This window comes from Sorex araneus, chromosome 6 (assembly GCF_027595985.1).
Source record: "Sorex araneus isolate mSorAra2 chromosome 6, mSorAra2.pri, whole genome shotgun sequence".
Classification (NCBI taxonomy): Eukaryota; Metazoa; Chordata; class Mammalia; order Eulipotyphla; family Soricidae; genus Sorex; species Sorex araneus.
This window is the reverse complement of record NC_073307.1, coordinates 163,901,212-163,916,543: the sequence shown is the minus strand read 5'-3', so window position 1 is coordinate 163,916,543 and position 15,332 is coordinate 163,901,212.

Sequence of the window (15,332 nt, the reverse complement as noted above, 5' to 3'; positions counted from 1 at the left end):
ACCCTGGTACCACGTGGTTCCCTGGGCCATCCTGGGAATAAGCTCTGAATGCAGCCAGGGATGCCCCAAATCACTCCCTCAACAAACAAATAAATAAATAAGATAAGAGGGGGCTGGAGTGATAGCACAGCGGGTAGGGCATTTGCCTTGTACTTGCAGCCGACCCGGGTTCAATTCCCAGCATCCCATATGGTCCCCTGAGCACTGCTAGGAGTAATTCCCGAGTGCATGAGCCAGGAGTAACCCCTGTGCATCGTCGGGTGTGACCCAAAGAGCAAAAAAAAAAAACAAAAGATAAGATATGTAGGATAACATTGGTTTATCTGTTCTGCCTTGCCACAGGAAGCTAGGTTTATTGGGTTACTCCCATCACAGTGCTCCCATTCCTCTCTGTTTATCTGTAACCTCTTTCTTTGTGCTCTGCTTCCCCAATTGGTCAGTCACCTTTATCTTCTAATCAGACACTGTTAGCTTATAAATATAGTTTTTCTCTTCTCCTAATGTCCTTTGCATAGTTAATTCGGAGTAATGTTCCTTTTGTGTGGACACAGGAAAACAGTTCATGCTATGGTTTTGGAACTTGGGAGTTAATTGACTCCGAATGATATTCACTCCTGGGCATCTGTGTTTTTGACTTAAGCCTCAGTTGCCCTTACTTCCTAGCACCCCAAAAGCAGGGTCCTGGTGAGACTAGATGGACCCAGGGCAAGCTGTGAGCTACCCTGGCATCGAAATGGGCCAGGCCAAAGTGCCATAATACTTAACTATAAGTTAAGAGCACAGTCATGGACAAATTCTGTCATGATCCAAAAAGTAACAACTAGAGGGGCTGGAGCGATAGCACAGTGGGTAGGGCGTTTGCCTTGCACGCGGCCGACCCGGGTTCGATCCCCGGCATCCCATATGGTCCCCCAAGCACCGCCAGGAGTAATTCCTGAGTGCAAAGCCAGGAGTAACCCCTGAGCATCGCTGGGTGTGACCCAAAAAGAAAAAAAAAAAAAGTAACAACTAGATTAGGATCCTACTAGGATTAGGAAAGATTAATCTGGCCTGAGCACTGTAGTCTGGGATCTATAGCAAGATGTCCCCAGGAGAGCCATCCTACAAGTTTATGTCTTAGTGTGTCCATACAAAGCAACTAATATTGAGTAAGGAAAGGAGAGGAGAAAAGCCCCCAGGTGGTATTTGGACCTTGAGCCTGATCAAGGCTGCTGCAGGATCAGAAGATCAGAAAGGGCTTTGATGTGTTGATTGTGCTACACCCAACGCAGGGAGGTTGGGAGAGACTAGAGAGATCGAGGAGGCTTCGAGCTGGAGTGAGGGCAGACTAGCAAGGGGACAGGAGGAGACGGGGACGAGGGGCAGGTGAGACTGGAATGGGGGGCTTAGTGAGGCTGGAACAGGCACGTGGGGAGAACGGAATAAACGGCAACTGATCACCAACCAGCCTGGCCCTCATTTCCTCCTTCGTTCGCCCATGGCATCGGCTATCCCGGGTGGGGAAGCAGCCCGAGACCACCAAACACAGACGGCGAGAGAGAGCCGCGGGATTCCTAGTCGTTTTATGATTACACAAAATTAAATAGGGAGAAAGGGGTCGAGACAGGTGCTCAAAGACCTGGAGTAGAAAGAAGTATTAAAAAGCAGTTTAGGGGCTGGAGCCATAGCACAGTGGGTAGGGCGTTTGCCTTGCACGTGGCCAACCCGGGTTCTAATCCCAGCATCCCATATGGTCCCCTGAGCACCGCCAGGGGTGGTTCCTGAGTGCACAGCCAGGAGTAACCCCTGTGCATCGCCAGGTGTGACCCAAAAAGCAAAAAAAAATAAATAAAATAAAATAAAAAAAAAAAGCAGAAAGATCAGGGCTGGAACAATAGCACAGCTGGGAGAACATTTGCCTTGCACGTGGCCAACCCGGGTTCTAATCCCAGCATCCCATATGGTCCCCTGAGCACCGCCAGGGGTGGTTCCTGAGTGCACAGCCAGGAGTAACCCCTGTGCATCATCGGGTGTGACCTAAAAAAAGGAAAAAAAAAAAAGCAGAATGATGATCTTAAAGAATCTGGCGGGGCCCAGAGTGCAGAGTGATACCAAGGATCCTTAAAGGTGTGTGTGTGTGGGGGGGCGTGGACCAATAGCACAGCGGGGGGGACCTTTGCCTTGCACTAGGCCAACCTGGGTTCAAGCCCCCAGCACCACCAGGAGCCATTCCTGAGTGCAGAGCCATGAGTGACCCCCGGGGGGGTCCAGAGAAAGGGGTGTGAGGCCGGAAGGTTGCCGTGGCCAAGGGTGTGGGGTCCCCTAGTGATGTCGGTGGGCCCCACGGGTGACTTCCGTGAAGCAGAGAGGACAAAGACGTCACTTTCTCCCCAGCCACCTCTACCACCCGGGACCCAGAGTTACTGGGTTCTTGTCTTCGCTCTCGGAAAAGAATTTCAGGAGTAGACAAGCAGTGAAGTAACAGATTTTATTTAGAGGTTTCTGAGGGAAGGAGGAAGGATAAGTGGGAGAGAGAGTAGTAAGAATAACGCGCTCAAGAGAGAACGTGGGCTTCTCCAAGGGTGGAGGAAGCTCTACACACATCATAGCACTGGACACGAAAGCATGAAAGTACACATCTCAAGGGGGGAGATGCGGGCGACACATGTGCTTGGGCACCACATGTGCTCGGCCACGTGGGCACAAGCAGCACATGGGCTCAGGCAGCATATGCGCGCACTTCCTTTGTTCAAGGTGGCCTTTATAGGGTTTCTCCAACCTGCCCCCACGTGGGGGCTTCTTCCCAGGTAAAAGTCCGTTGCTAAGGAGGTTACCAGGGAGGTTGGGAGTGGTGATGGTCTTCTTTAGGCTGGATCACATTTTAATCAGATTAAGGGAGAGGTCGATAGAATTCCAGGAACTTCATGGGGAGGGGTCCAACCTCCTCAGGGTCTGGAGAAGGTCTTATTAGGTCTGTTTTCTGCATCCACAGGGTGGGTCAGTCTCAGGATTCTCCTTCCCAGAGACTTTGATAATCTGTTTCATTGCCAAGGGCCTTTCCCTATCTACCTGCCTACATCACTAGGAGCTGGGAAAGGACACAGGTTTCCCTTCCTCGGGAAGGAATCGGACCCGAGGGGCGGGGACCAGCTCTGTGTCCACGCCGGACTTTGAGCCGCGGGATGCACAGTAGCCGCTGCTCACTCCACCGCATGGGAGCGGCGGGACAGAGCCCGAGGGGAGCAGGGCAGAGCCCGCAGGGAGCAGGGCGGCTTCTCCAGAGCCTGTGGCTTCCGGCACTCCCGGGAGGCGCCTGCCAGCTGGGAGAGCGGACTCTGGACCTGGTTGTTTGGGGGAACCCAGGCAGGTAAGGCGCTCTCCTCTCCCCCTTCCCGCCTCCCAGATCCTACCAGGCCCCGCACCCCCCAGCTCCCCGGCCTGTGGGCGCTGCTGAGCCCCCGACTCCCCCTTTCAGAGCTAGCAGCTGAATTTGGGGGCTCTGATCTGAGTGGCCTGAACAAGTGGCACGTGCAGCCCCCAAGCCCCTGGTTCGGGCCGGGCCGGGCGGCAGAGGGCCAGGTGACAGGGCACAGGCCGACTCCCTGGAGTCTCCCTCAGGAGGGGGGGCTTGTTCTGTCCCTTCCCGGCCCTCTGAGTGATAATGGGCGCGGGCAGGACTGCAGGTCCTTGTCACACTGCAAAAGGTCTTTGCACGGGCCTTGTCCTCGGCAGCTCCCCACCCCCACGGCGAAGCCCCCAGGCTGGAGGGAAGAAACCCGCTGCTTGGACCCTCGCCCCCAAGTGTGAGCACCCTCGCCCCGAGAAAGAGCACGGAGGGACGGTGCTGGGTGACAGGGCGAGACAGCGACACCCCCACCCCCAGCAGCAGCCTGGCTCCCCTCCCCTCTCTGGCCAGTGATGTCTCCTCTGCCAGGACAAAGCCACAGGAAGCTCCTGCATTGGGGGGGCACTTCCTGGCCCCTCCCAGCCCCACCCATCCTCATCTGCCAGAGGGTGGCCCCTCGCAGGTCCCATCTGCGCTGACGCCTGCCGTTCTCTGTAGCTGGGCTCTCGGGGGACAGCTTCTGCTCCCCAAGAGGAGGGGTGGGGTCCCCTGAGAGCCTGTCTGGCTCTGCAGCCCGTGTGGCCGAGGGCGCCGCCAGTCAACGGGTGACTAAAACTGGCCTGCAGGTTCAATCTCCGGCATCCCATAGGGTCCCCTGAGCACCGCCAGGAGTAATTCCTGAGTGCAGAGGCAGGAGTAACCCCCTGAGCACCGCCAGGTGTGTCCCCATCCCTGAATCGGCCTTTTAGGGGTCACTCAACAGGCCACGCAGTCTCTGCATACAGGAGACCCAGAGTCTATGCCTGGCACCCCGCAGTCCCCTAAATATCACCAGACAAGGTGTGGCCCAAACCCGCCTCATAATAAAAATAAAATTGGTCATTGTCATTTTGTTTGTCTTTGTTTTTGTTTTTGTTTTTGTTTTTGCTCTTTGGGTCACACCCGGAGTTGCACAAGGGTTACTCCTAGCTCTGCATTCAGGAAGTTACTCCTGGCAGTGCTCGGGGGACCCTATGGGATGCTGGGGATCGAACCTGGGTCAGCCATGTGCAAGGCCTTACCCACAGTGCTGTTGGTCCAGTCCCTTGGGTTTTGTTGGGGGCTGTCCCTGGCCCTCCGGTGCTGGGTGCACCATCTTTAAGCCTCTCCCTGGTCCCTGCAATCATAGCTCCCGGCCGGCTAAGGGTGGGCGTGGGGCCGTCTGAGCCAGGCCAGTCTGGGGCTGTGGATTTGTGACCCACAGACACCCCTGAACCCCGAGTCTGTGGCCCATGTCCAGGGTCTGAATCTCAGGTCTGGACTGTCCTGGAGCCCCGGGGCTGAGGGCCCAGGCCCCTGGCTGCTGGGGGCGGGGGGACGTGTAGGAGCAAGGGCGTGTCCTGCAGAGAGGGGACCTCCAGCTTCCTGCCCCCAGCCCCAGGCTCTCCCCACCCCCAGCTGGGCCTTATGGGGCTCCTTTCCCCCACCCCCACCCCCCGGCTGACTCAGCCCTGTGTCCAGTCCCAGCTCTTCTTCCTGGAAATGGCCACGTCACAGCCCCTGGCCTCTGGGCCCCCAAGGACAGGCCGGAAGCCCCATCCTCATCCTCCCCGAGGGGGCAAGCATGAGAACCAGCACAACGGGACCCCAGCCTTGTGGCCAGGGCCCTGGAGTCCTGGGGGCGTGGAGCCCCGGAGTCTGGGGTGAGGGGCCCCCACCGTCCACTCGGCTCGGGGCTGGAGCACTGGCAGACGCTCCTGGGCTGACCGCTGCCTCCCGTCCCCCCGGGCCGCGCCCCGCCTGCCTGGCCCGAGCCAACCCCAGGCCGGGCGGCCTTTTCCTTGATTTCTTGTTTCCTTCCTCCTGGGCTCCGGCCAGCTGCGGCCCTGCACCCCTGCACTTCACCCTCCGGAGACAGCCCGTCCTTGGCAGGGGCTGCGTTTGTCAGGAGAAGCCCCTTGATGGCCCCCCTCCCATCCCCAGCCCTCGGGGGAGCCAGGCCAGGCCCCGCGGGGGTGGGGATGGTGGGAACTTTTCCCTTGTGCCTGCATTAGGGTCCCCAGCTCAGGGCCACTGAGGGGGTTTCCAGAGTGGGGACAGTCCTTCCTCCCAGGGGCCCTGGAAAACTCTAACCCAAGCGGCCCCTTTGCCCTGGGGACGGTCAGCGGGGGACCCCTCAGCCTTTCCCACCCCGCCGGGCATTTGTCTCTACTCAGTCGAAAATTCCCGTTTTACGTCCAACTTGTGGGGAAGATTCCAGCAGGCGGGAGCCGGGCCCCAGCCCCCCCAGGAAACAACTGGCTCTGGGGAAACAAACAGTTCTCAGTGGCTGCTGGCGACCTGAGGTCAAAGGGGGCCTGGTTCACTGCCCAGCCCAGGCAGCCGGTGGTGAAAGGACTCAGGGACAAACAGCAGGAAGAGAAGTGAGAAAGGTTTGTTCTGTTCAAGGCTGGGGAGCTGAGGGGGGTCGCGGGGAGGGTTTTCATGGATGAATAGGAGTTTGCCAGGCAGGAAAGAGAAAGGTACTCCTTTAGCAGCGAGGGCTAAGTCAAGGTCAATGTCAGGCGGCCAGCAAGGCCTGGAGCGGCTGCAGGGATGCCTGTGACCTCAGAGAGGACAGGCTGGGGCAGGGGCACTATTTCCATGACTTCTTTCAGCCTTCAGACTCATTTTGATTGTTGTTTGTTTGGGGCCACACCCGGCGGTGCTCAGGGGTTCCTCAGGAATTATTATTCCTGGCAGTGCTTGGGGACCATACGGGATGCCGGGGATCAAACCCCGGTTGGCCGCATGCAAAGCAAATGCCCTCCCTGCTATACTGTCGCTCCGGCCCAGCCCGCAGATTCTCAGAGCCTCCACTCATTGCCCCGGCTCCAGCGTGACTGACCACACGGGCTCTCCAAGTGGGTCTCAGTGGGTCTGTAATTTGCGCCCCAAAGGGTGCCTAACTTTAACCTGTGGACTGGACTACTAGGGCTCCCAAGACCCAGATGCCAACCGGGGCAGCTGGTAACCACCTCTGCCACCCTGAAGGGACGCTGCCCGAGAATAAAGCCAGAGAAGAGGAAGTCTGAGCCAAGAGACTGTGGCTCAATGGCTTGGCTTTGCTCCTGGATCCAGCCCAGCCTGAAGCCCTCCCTGCTCTGAACCGGCAAATGGCAGCATTGTTGAATCCAGCTGGTGTTGGGTTTCTATCGCTGAGAATCTTGCCTATCAAAGAAGGAGCAAAAGTGGATAAAAGCTTATGACGGCTGCAGTGGACCAAGGACCTTTATAAGCAGGCGACATTACCAGGACTTGCTTTTTCACTTTTACTTCAGTTGACCTTTGTGATGGGAATATAAATGGGTGCAACTGTTTGTTTGGGGGACCTCTCCAGTTCTTGGGGCCATAAGAGCTACGCTGGGCCGTGGTCAGTTGACTGTGTAGTATTGGGGATACAATTTAGGATCTATGCCTTAGAGCCCTCTCCCCAACCTTGTACAACTATTATTTTTTCTTTTTAGTTATTCATTTATTTTGTGTTTTGGGCGATGCTTGGCTGTGCTCAGGGTTTACTCCTGGCCCTGCACTCAGGGACCATCTCCCTGGTGGTCTCAGGGGCCCATATGGGGTGCTGGGGATCTAATCCTGGTCCGCTGTGTGCAAAGCAAGAACCCAACCCACTTTACTGTCACTCAGCCTCCCCCCCCCCCCCGCCCCCCACAACTCTTTTATAAAGCAATATGTATGGAACTTTCTCAAGAAGCTAAAAATAAAACTGACCTCTGACTTAGCAATCCCACTTCTGGGTGTCTATTGGAAGAATATGAAAACATTAATGCAAAAAGTTTTGTACTTGGGGCTGGAGCGATAGCACAGCGGGTAGGGCGTTTGCCTTGCATGTGACTGACCCGGGTTTGATTCCCAGCATCCCATAAGGTCCCCTGGGCACCGTCAGGAGTGATTCCTGAGTGCAAAGCCAGAAGTAACCCCTGAGAATTGCCGGGTGTGACCCAAAAAACAAACAAACAAACAAACAAACAAATAAATAAATAAATAAACTAGGGGCTGGAGTGATAGTACAGCAGATAGGGAGTTTGCCTTGCACGTGGCTGAGCTGGGTTTGACCCCAGGAACCCTAGAGGCTCCCCGCCAACCCCCCGGACAACCACCAGTGGTGACCCCTGAGTACAGAGACAGGAGTAGGCCCTGAGCACTGCTTGGTGTGGCCCGCAAACAAAAAACAAACAAAGAAGCAAATAGCTAAACTATTGAAGCCATCCAAGTGCCCGCTGATGACTGGATAAGGAGGATGTGGGATCTAGACTCACGGAATAACATTTGTACCAAAGAACGGACAGTTTTGCCGTTTGCATCAAAGTGAAAGGAGGGCCAGAGAGAGGGAATAGAAGGTAGAGCCCTGGCTGGCGCTTCCTCGGCCTCACCCCGCCCACTGGCGCAGTACAGGAGTGAAGGCCCATCCCGGAGCCAGGAAGAAAAAGCAAAACAAAAACATGGAAGGAACGCCAGGGAGTATATGAGATATGCTGAAAGGAGAAAGGCGAACTTTGGGTGATTCCACTCAGGCGCTAAGTTGAAGAGAACAAAATCAGGCCCACGTCCACCAGTGGTTGTGATAATGGCTGAGAGTTTTGTTTGTTTGTTTGTTTTTGTTTTTTGGCTTTTGGAGTCATACCTGGTGATGCTCAGGGATTACTCCTGAGTCTGCATTCAGAAATTATTCCTGGCAGTGCTTGGAGACCACATGGGATGCCGGGGATTGAACCTGGGTCGGCTGCCTGCAAGGCAAATGCCCTCCCTGCTGTACGATTGCTCTGATCCCTCAGCTGTACTATTGTAGTAGGAGCTCAATTAATCAAACGCACCAAATCCAGCAACATGCGGCTGGAGATATTCTGAGTAGATGATTGGCGGGAGGTGGTTGACTTTATTTATTAAAACCAAATTGGGGCTGGAGCGATAACACAGCGGGTAGGGCATTTGCCTTGCATGCGGCCAACCCTGGTTTGATTCCCAGCATCCCATATGATCCCCTGATCACCACCAGGAGTAAGTCCTGAGTGCAGAGCCAGGAGTAACCCCTGTGCATGCTGGGTGTGACCCAAAAAAGCAAAAAAAAAAAAACAATTTGGGGGCACACCTGGTGGTGCTCAGGGCTTATGCTGGGCTCTGTGCTCAGGAGTCATTCAGCTGGGGCTTGGGTACCATATGGGGTGCTGGAGATTGGACCCGTATTTGTCGCATGCATGCAAGGCAAGCACCCTACCTGCTGTACTATCACTCCAGTTCCTTAAAAACACTTTTGTTTCTATTTTGGGACACACCTGGCGATGCTCAGGGACTGCTCCTGGTTCTGCACTCAGGAATTACTCCTGGCAGTGCTCAGGGGACCCTATGGGATGTCGGATTAAACCTGGGTAGCGTGCCTACCCTCTGCACTATTTCTCTGGCCCTGAAAATAATTTTGAAGGGTTTCAGAGCAATAGTGAGAGGGTAAAGCACTTGCCCTGCAAGCAGCCAACCGGGGTTCAATCCCTGGCAGCCCATGGGGTCCCCTAACTGTTTCTAGGTATAATCCCTGGGTGCAGAGCCAGAAATAAGCTCTGAGCATTCGATGTGGCTCCAAAACAAAAATAATTTTTTCTGCATTACATTTTGAGGCAACCACATTGTCATGAGGTTCAATACTCAGAACCCCCGGGAGGCGGGGGAGACAGCACAGTGAGGAATGCGCTTGCCTTGCTTGGCACCAAACCCTGGGTCCATCCCTGGCACCTCATATGGTCCCCCAAGCCTACAGAGAGTGGTCTCTGAACACAGAGCGAGGAGCAAGCTCAGAGCACTGCTGGGGATGACACAAACCCAAATCAAGTGGAACCAAAACAAAAGTTAGATGATGCCAAACTTTCCCCCTTTCCCCTCCCTGGGAACCAGCCCTGTGCCCCGTCTCACTGGGATCAGTTCCTTGTAAACGCACCTGGGCACAGTTCCGGAGCTTCTCCTGCCTGTGGCCAGCGGTCACTCCTGCTGGGGCTCCGGGGACCCACGGAGACGCCGGGGCTCAAACCTGGCTTGGCCACATTAAGGCAAACGCCCTACTTGCTGGACTGTCACTCTGACTCTCTTTCTCTTTTGGGCGGGGCTCACACCCAGCTGTGCTCAGGGCTTACTCCTGGCTCTGTGCTTAGGCAACTCTCGAACTGGGACTGGCCGCGTGCAAGGCCCGCCCCTCACCCTGGGTTTCATTTACAGCCACGTGTGCCCATCTCAGGGGTCAGCCAGGGCTTCCTCAGGAGCCTCAGCTGACGGGCTGGCCGGGCCCCCCTGAGTCAGCCTGAGCAAGGCGGCTTCCTGGCGACAGCCTCGGAGAGAACTCCCGGGAGGCTGTGCGGCAAAGGACATGAGACTGTCACCGGGCCCCCTCCTTCCGCTTGTCCTTCTTGGGGGACAGTTCTTGCTGACCCCCTCACCTGCCCCCTCCTGCGCTTCCTGCTGCTCTGAGCTGTCCTGTCCCACCTTGAGCCCCTTGTCGGTATCAGTATGTCACATTCCCTCAGAGGAACTCTGGGCTCACTGTTGTCTCTGGACCATTGTCTTTTTTTTTAGCTTTTTGGGTCACATCCGGCAATGCACAGGGGTTATTCCTGATTCATGCACTCAGGAATTACTCCTGGCAGTGCTCGGGGGACCCTATGGGATGCTGGGAATCGAACCCAGGTCGGCCACGTGCAAGGCAAATGCCCTACTCGCTGTGCTATCACTCCAGCCCCTGGACCATTGTCATTTGAGATGTGTTCGTTCCCTGGGTGGCACTTCCATGGTCGCCCCTGAGTGCATGTCTGTAGCAGGTTCCAGTGATCACAGAATAAATGAGTGTGAACAACATTGATCACAGGAATGAATGAATGTGCCAATGAGCACATGAATGAAAGAATGAGTGTGACAGTGATCAGGGAATGAATGGATGAGTGTGAGCAATAGTGATCATATGAATGCACGAAAGAGTGTGACAGTGATCACAGAGGTGAATGAATGAATGAGCGTGTCAGTGATCACGGGAGTGAATGAATGAGTGTGAGCGGCAGTGATCACAGGGATGAATGAGTGAGTGTGAATGCCAGGCTAACGCTGTGGCTTCGTGGTGCCCACCTTGCACGGGTGAGGCTGTGTTTGAGCCCGGCGCCCATACTGCTGAGTGGGGTGCAGGCAGCCCTGCCGTCTGGGACCCCCTGCCCCCCCAGGCTGGTCATTTCTGGCACGCCCCAGGCAGGTAGCAGGGAGTGAGCAAGTGAGTGTGGGACCCCCATGCAGGTGTGCCTGAGCCCCCCACTAAGGCACTGCGGGCGTGTGTGAGTGCCAGAAGCAAGTGTGACACCCAAACTGACGCACAACAGCAGTGAAGGGAAGGACACAGACAGGAGGCCTGGAGGTGACAGGCGGCAGCAGCTCCAGGGCACCCTGGCCCGTGACCCCCGCAGCTTCTCTGCGATCTGTCGTCTTCCCTCGTCTGTGGTCTCTGAGCGTGGAAGCAGGGCAGAGCCCGAGTGAGGCCCAGAGCCGAGGGCCACCAGCAGCCGCCGGCCAGCATGAATTGGGCACGTCCTGGCCCTCCCAGGCGCCTGCCCCCGGACAGGGAGGGTCAGGGGTTTCTTCCTGGCCCCTCACGGCCTGCTGAGGAACGCCCCGTCCCTGCCCTCGGCTCTGGCTCACCGGAAGGAAGGGGCAGGACAGGGACGCTGGGCAGGAGGGGACGCTGGGCAGGAGGGGGACGCTGGGCAGGAGGGGACGCTGGGCAGGACAGGGACGCCAGGTTGTTTCCGTTTATTTACAGTGTTTCCCAAAGTGGGTGCCGCGCCCGCCGTCCGGGCACTGGTCCTGGTGCTACTGGGAGGTGTTTTCCTTTTTCTTTTTTCTTTCTCGGGGTCACACCCGGCTGTGCTCAGGGGTTACTCCTTGAGGCCTTGGGGGGCCCCAGGGGATGCCAGGATCCCACCTGAGTCAGCTCATGTAAGGCAAGCGCCCTGCTGGGCTCCAGTTCTTTAAAGTTCCGGTTCCCAGGAGGGTGCTGAGTGGTTTGCTCTGAAAGGGGGCTGGAGGCCGAGCCCGTGGGGGGCCCTGCCACCCAGTGGGGTGGGAGCTGGAGGCAGGTCTAAGGGGGCCTGGAGACCCCTGCCTCCCCAGCCCTCTTTTCAGCTCTCCTCAGGGGAGCCAGGAAATAGATAGGGAAGTAAAGGGGGGGAGGGGGGAGACTGGCCGAGCTGGGCTCTGCTGGGCTGAGCAAAGGGACCAGGGGCTGGCGGGTCACAGGCCACAGCTGTCCAAGGCCTTGACAGGGCCCAGCAGCTGCTACGGTCTCGGTCTCAGCTGTCGGGGGAGTGGGGGCTCTGCAGGGGGAGCTGAGGATGCTGAGGAGGAGGAGGGGAAGGGGAGAAGGGGGAGGGAAAGAGGAGGGGGAGGGAAAGGGGGAGGAGAGATGAGGAAGGAGAAGGGGAGGAGGAGAGAAAGGGGAGGGGGAGGGGGAGGGGAGGAGGAGAGGGAGGGGAGGGGGAGGAGGATGGGGGAAGGGGGAGGGAGGGAGGAGGAGAGGGAGGGGAGGGAAGCCTTTATCTGACCTCGCCCCAGTGCAGAGTCGAAATCTTCCCTTTCCTGCTGGGAGGCTGGTTTCCCTATCTGTCCCCTGGCACTCCGCCCGATCTGCTGGCTTGCTTCCAGCCTTTGGTGACAAGCAATAGAATATTCTTCTCTGAGGAGTTTAATGAGGGAAAAAAAAAACGAGGGGGATAATCATTGGGGTTTAGATTTAGAGGTGGGGTGAATCCTCTGCTCCAGCCCCTTTTAGGACTTCTTGGCAACAAAGTGGCTGCAGCAGCTCCGCCCTGTGGATGACCTTCCCACTAGCTCTAACAGAAACCTCGGGAGTTCTTGGACTGGGGTCTTCCTGGGTCTCCTGGCCCACAGCTGGAGGGCTAACTAGGAGGCCTCCGGCAAGCACAGGGACACCTGGACACCTGGAGGGATCTTGGGCACCTGCAGGTTGGGCGGGAGCAAGGAAAGCGCCTCACCTGCTGAACTATCTCCCAGACCCCCCTTCTTTCTTTTATTCTATTTTGGTTTGGTTTGGGAGCCACACCCAGCGATGCTCAGAGGTTACTCCTGGCTCCGTGCTCAGCGATCACTCCTGGAAGTGCTTAGGGGATCATATGTGGTGTTGGGGATCAACTGAATCTGGGTGGGGCCGCGTGCAAGGCCAGAGCCCTCCCCTCTGTACCTCTCTCCAGCCCCTCCCCTTTGCTTTTTTTTTTTCTTTTTGGGTCGCACCCGACGATGCACAGGGGTTACTCCTGGCTCTGCACTCAGGAATTACTCCTGGTGGTTCTCAGAGGACCATAAGGGATGCTGGGGATCGAACCCGGATCGACTGCGTGCAAGGCAAACGCCCTACCCGCTGTGCAAGCCAAGAGCTGGAGGGGCCAGAGCGATAGAATATCAGGGAGGGTGTTTGCCTTGCAGGTGAACCGACCCAGGTTCAATCCCCAACATCCCATATGGTCCCACGAGCACCGCCAGGAGTAATTCTTGAGCATCGCAGGGTGTGTCCCAAACCCCCAAAAAGACAGGGGTTTGGGTCATTTCCTCCTGCTCAGGAACTCTGAGGTTCCCTGAGGCACAAAAGCAAGTCCAAGGTCCTGTCGGCCTCCGGACACCCCTTGGAGGCCCACCACACTCCCTCCCTCCCTCTCCTTCATTTCTGACCTCCAGAAATCTAAAGGCTCTCAAGCCCCTTTTCTAGAGCTCTCCTAGAAAACATGGCCCCATAAAAGTGTTTGTAAGGCCCCAGGGACCAGCTGTGGGGGTGGGGGAGAAACCAGACAGCAGGATCCCACGTGTGTGGCATGGTGGGAGTGGGCTCATCTACAAGACTCCTGACTAATGGGGAGATGGCAGGGGAGTGATAGTTACCTGAGTGTCTTTGGAGGAATATTCTGGAAAATTCTGGAATGTGGTGATGGCCACATTTACAATATTACAATATTGTAAATGGGGTTCCTAAAACCCACTAGAACCATCGCAGGGGTTGGGGAGGCTGTGTGCACAGGAGACTGGGGTTCCATCCCTGGCACTGCTGGGAGGGACCCCCAAGTACAGTGCTAGGAAGAGCCCCCTGATCACTACTGCCACAACCCCCCCCAAAAAAATACAACCAAACTTCACAATAGCACTGTAGCACTGTCCTCCCATTGCTCATCGATTTGCTTAAGCGGGCACCAGTAATGTCTCCATTGTGAGACTTGTTATTGTTTTTGGCATATCGAATACACCACGGGGAGCTTGCCAGGCTCTGCCATGAGGGCGGGATACTCTGGGTAGCTTGCCGGGCTCTCCGAGAGGGATGGAAGAATCGAACCCAGGTCAGCCGCGTGCGAGGCAAATGCCCTACCTGCTGTGCTATCCCTCCAGTCAATACCATTGAATAATACACATGAATTCGGTGAAGTTTATGCTATTATTATACTGGCTCTCAATAAAACCTTTTTCAATGTTAAAAAATCTCTGTGCCAAAAAAATGTATTTTTAATTTTGCCACCCGCCCACCGGAACCCCAGCAGGGAAAGGAAACTGTGTTCCAAACAGAGACCAGAAGGGTCACGGAGCAGCAGAGCTGGGAGGGCGAGCAGAGGTCAGGCGACAAGGACCCTGATGGGCTGCAGGGCAGGACGGGATGGACATCTCAGGACGGGCATGATCTGAGCCCAGGCCCCCCTACCAGCTCCCCCCACCCCCAATCTTCTGGAGACAGAGCTGGCTCCGGATGCAGGACCAGGGTGGGAAGGGGATGTGGGAGGGTGAGGCAGGGCTGGGCGCAGAAGGTGAAGCTTCGAGGGCAGGACCTTGATTTCCGGCAGAACCATCTGCCGGCCCTCAGGGCTGGGGGATGGCCGGGTGCCATGGGGGCTAACCCAGAGCGGGAGGCGTCCTCCCCGGATGGGGGACTCTGGGGCTTGTGTCCTTTCTCTGGCTGGCCCTGCCCTGCCCAGTGCTGACACATGTGGATGACCTCATGACAACTCGTATCCGGGCAACGGGCGCAATGGGCTCCCTCCGTTCACATGGACTCTGACCCCACCGCTCCCGGCCCAGCACACACCTGCCCTCCCGGGCCTCCCCCGCACTGCCCACCCCAAGTCAGGATGCGGGCCGTTTCCTGCCCTCCGAGCATCTCCTGCGTCCAAGCCGAGGCCAAAGAGTCTGGCCCAGAGCCCACAAGATTCCCCGCGCGGCCCCGCAATAAGGGTGTGGCTGGACAGGACGCGGAGGGCCAGCTTCCGGCGGCCCTGGAAGGGGCCGGCACCATCCCCGGAAGAGGAAGAGGAGGGCGGGCTGCATTCCAGGTGCTGCTCTGGGTCTGGTCGCTGTCGTGTGTAGGGGCTGGGGGCGCCCCCGAAGCTGGGAAGCTGTAGCTTGTCTTAAACCTCCCTTCCACGGAAGGCGCACAGCCAGGCCAACCCGCTCTCTGGGGCCTCCTCACCTAGTTCGCTTATCGGCTCATCTACCGCCCGCTGGCCTCGAGTCCCTGCCCCCTGGCTGCAGAAACGCGCTCTTCCCCCATGCCTGGGCTCAGGGCGGGTGACCCTGAAAGGCCACAGGGCGAATGTTCCGGGCTCTACAGCTCGGCCCGGTGTCCCCAGTTACATTGGCTCTGGCCCAGCTCTGCGGACTGGCCCCTACAGACAGGGAGGCCAGGCTGGGAGCACAGCCCGCATGTGAGGGGAGTGTGTGTGTGAGGGCTGCGGGCTGCGCAGGGCGG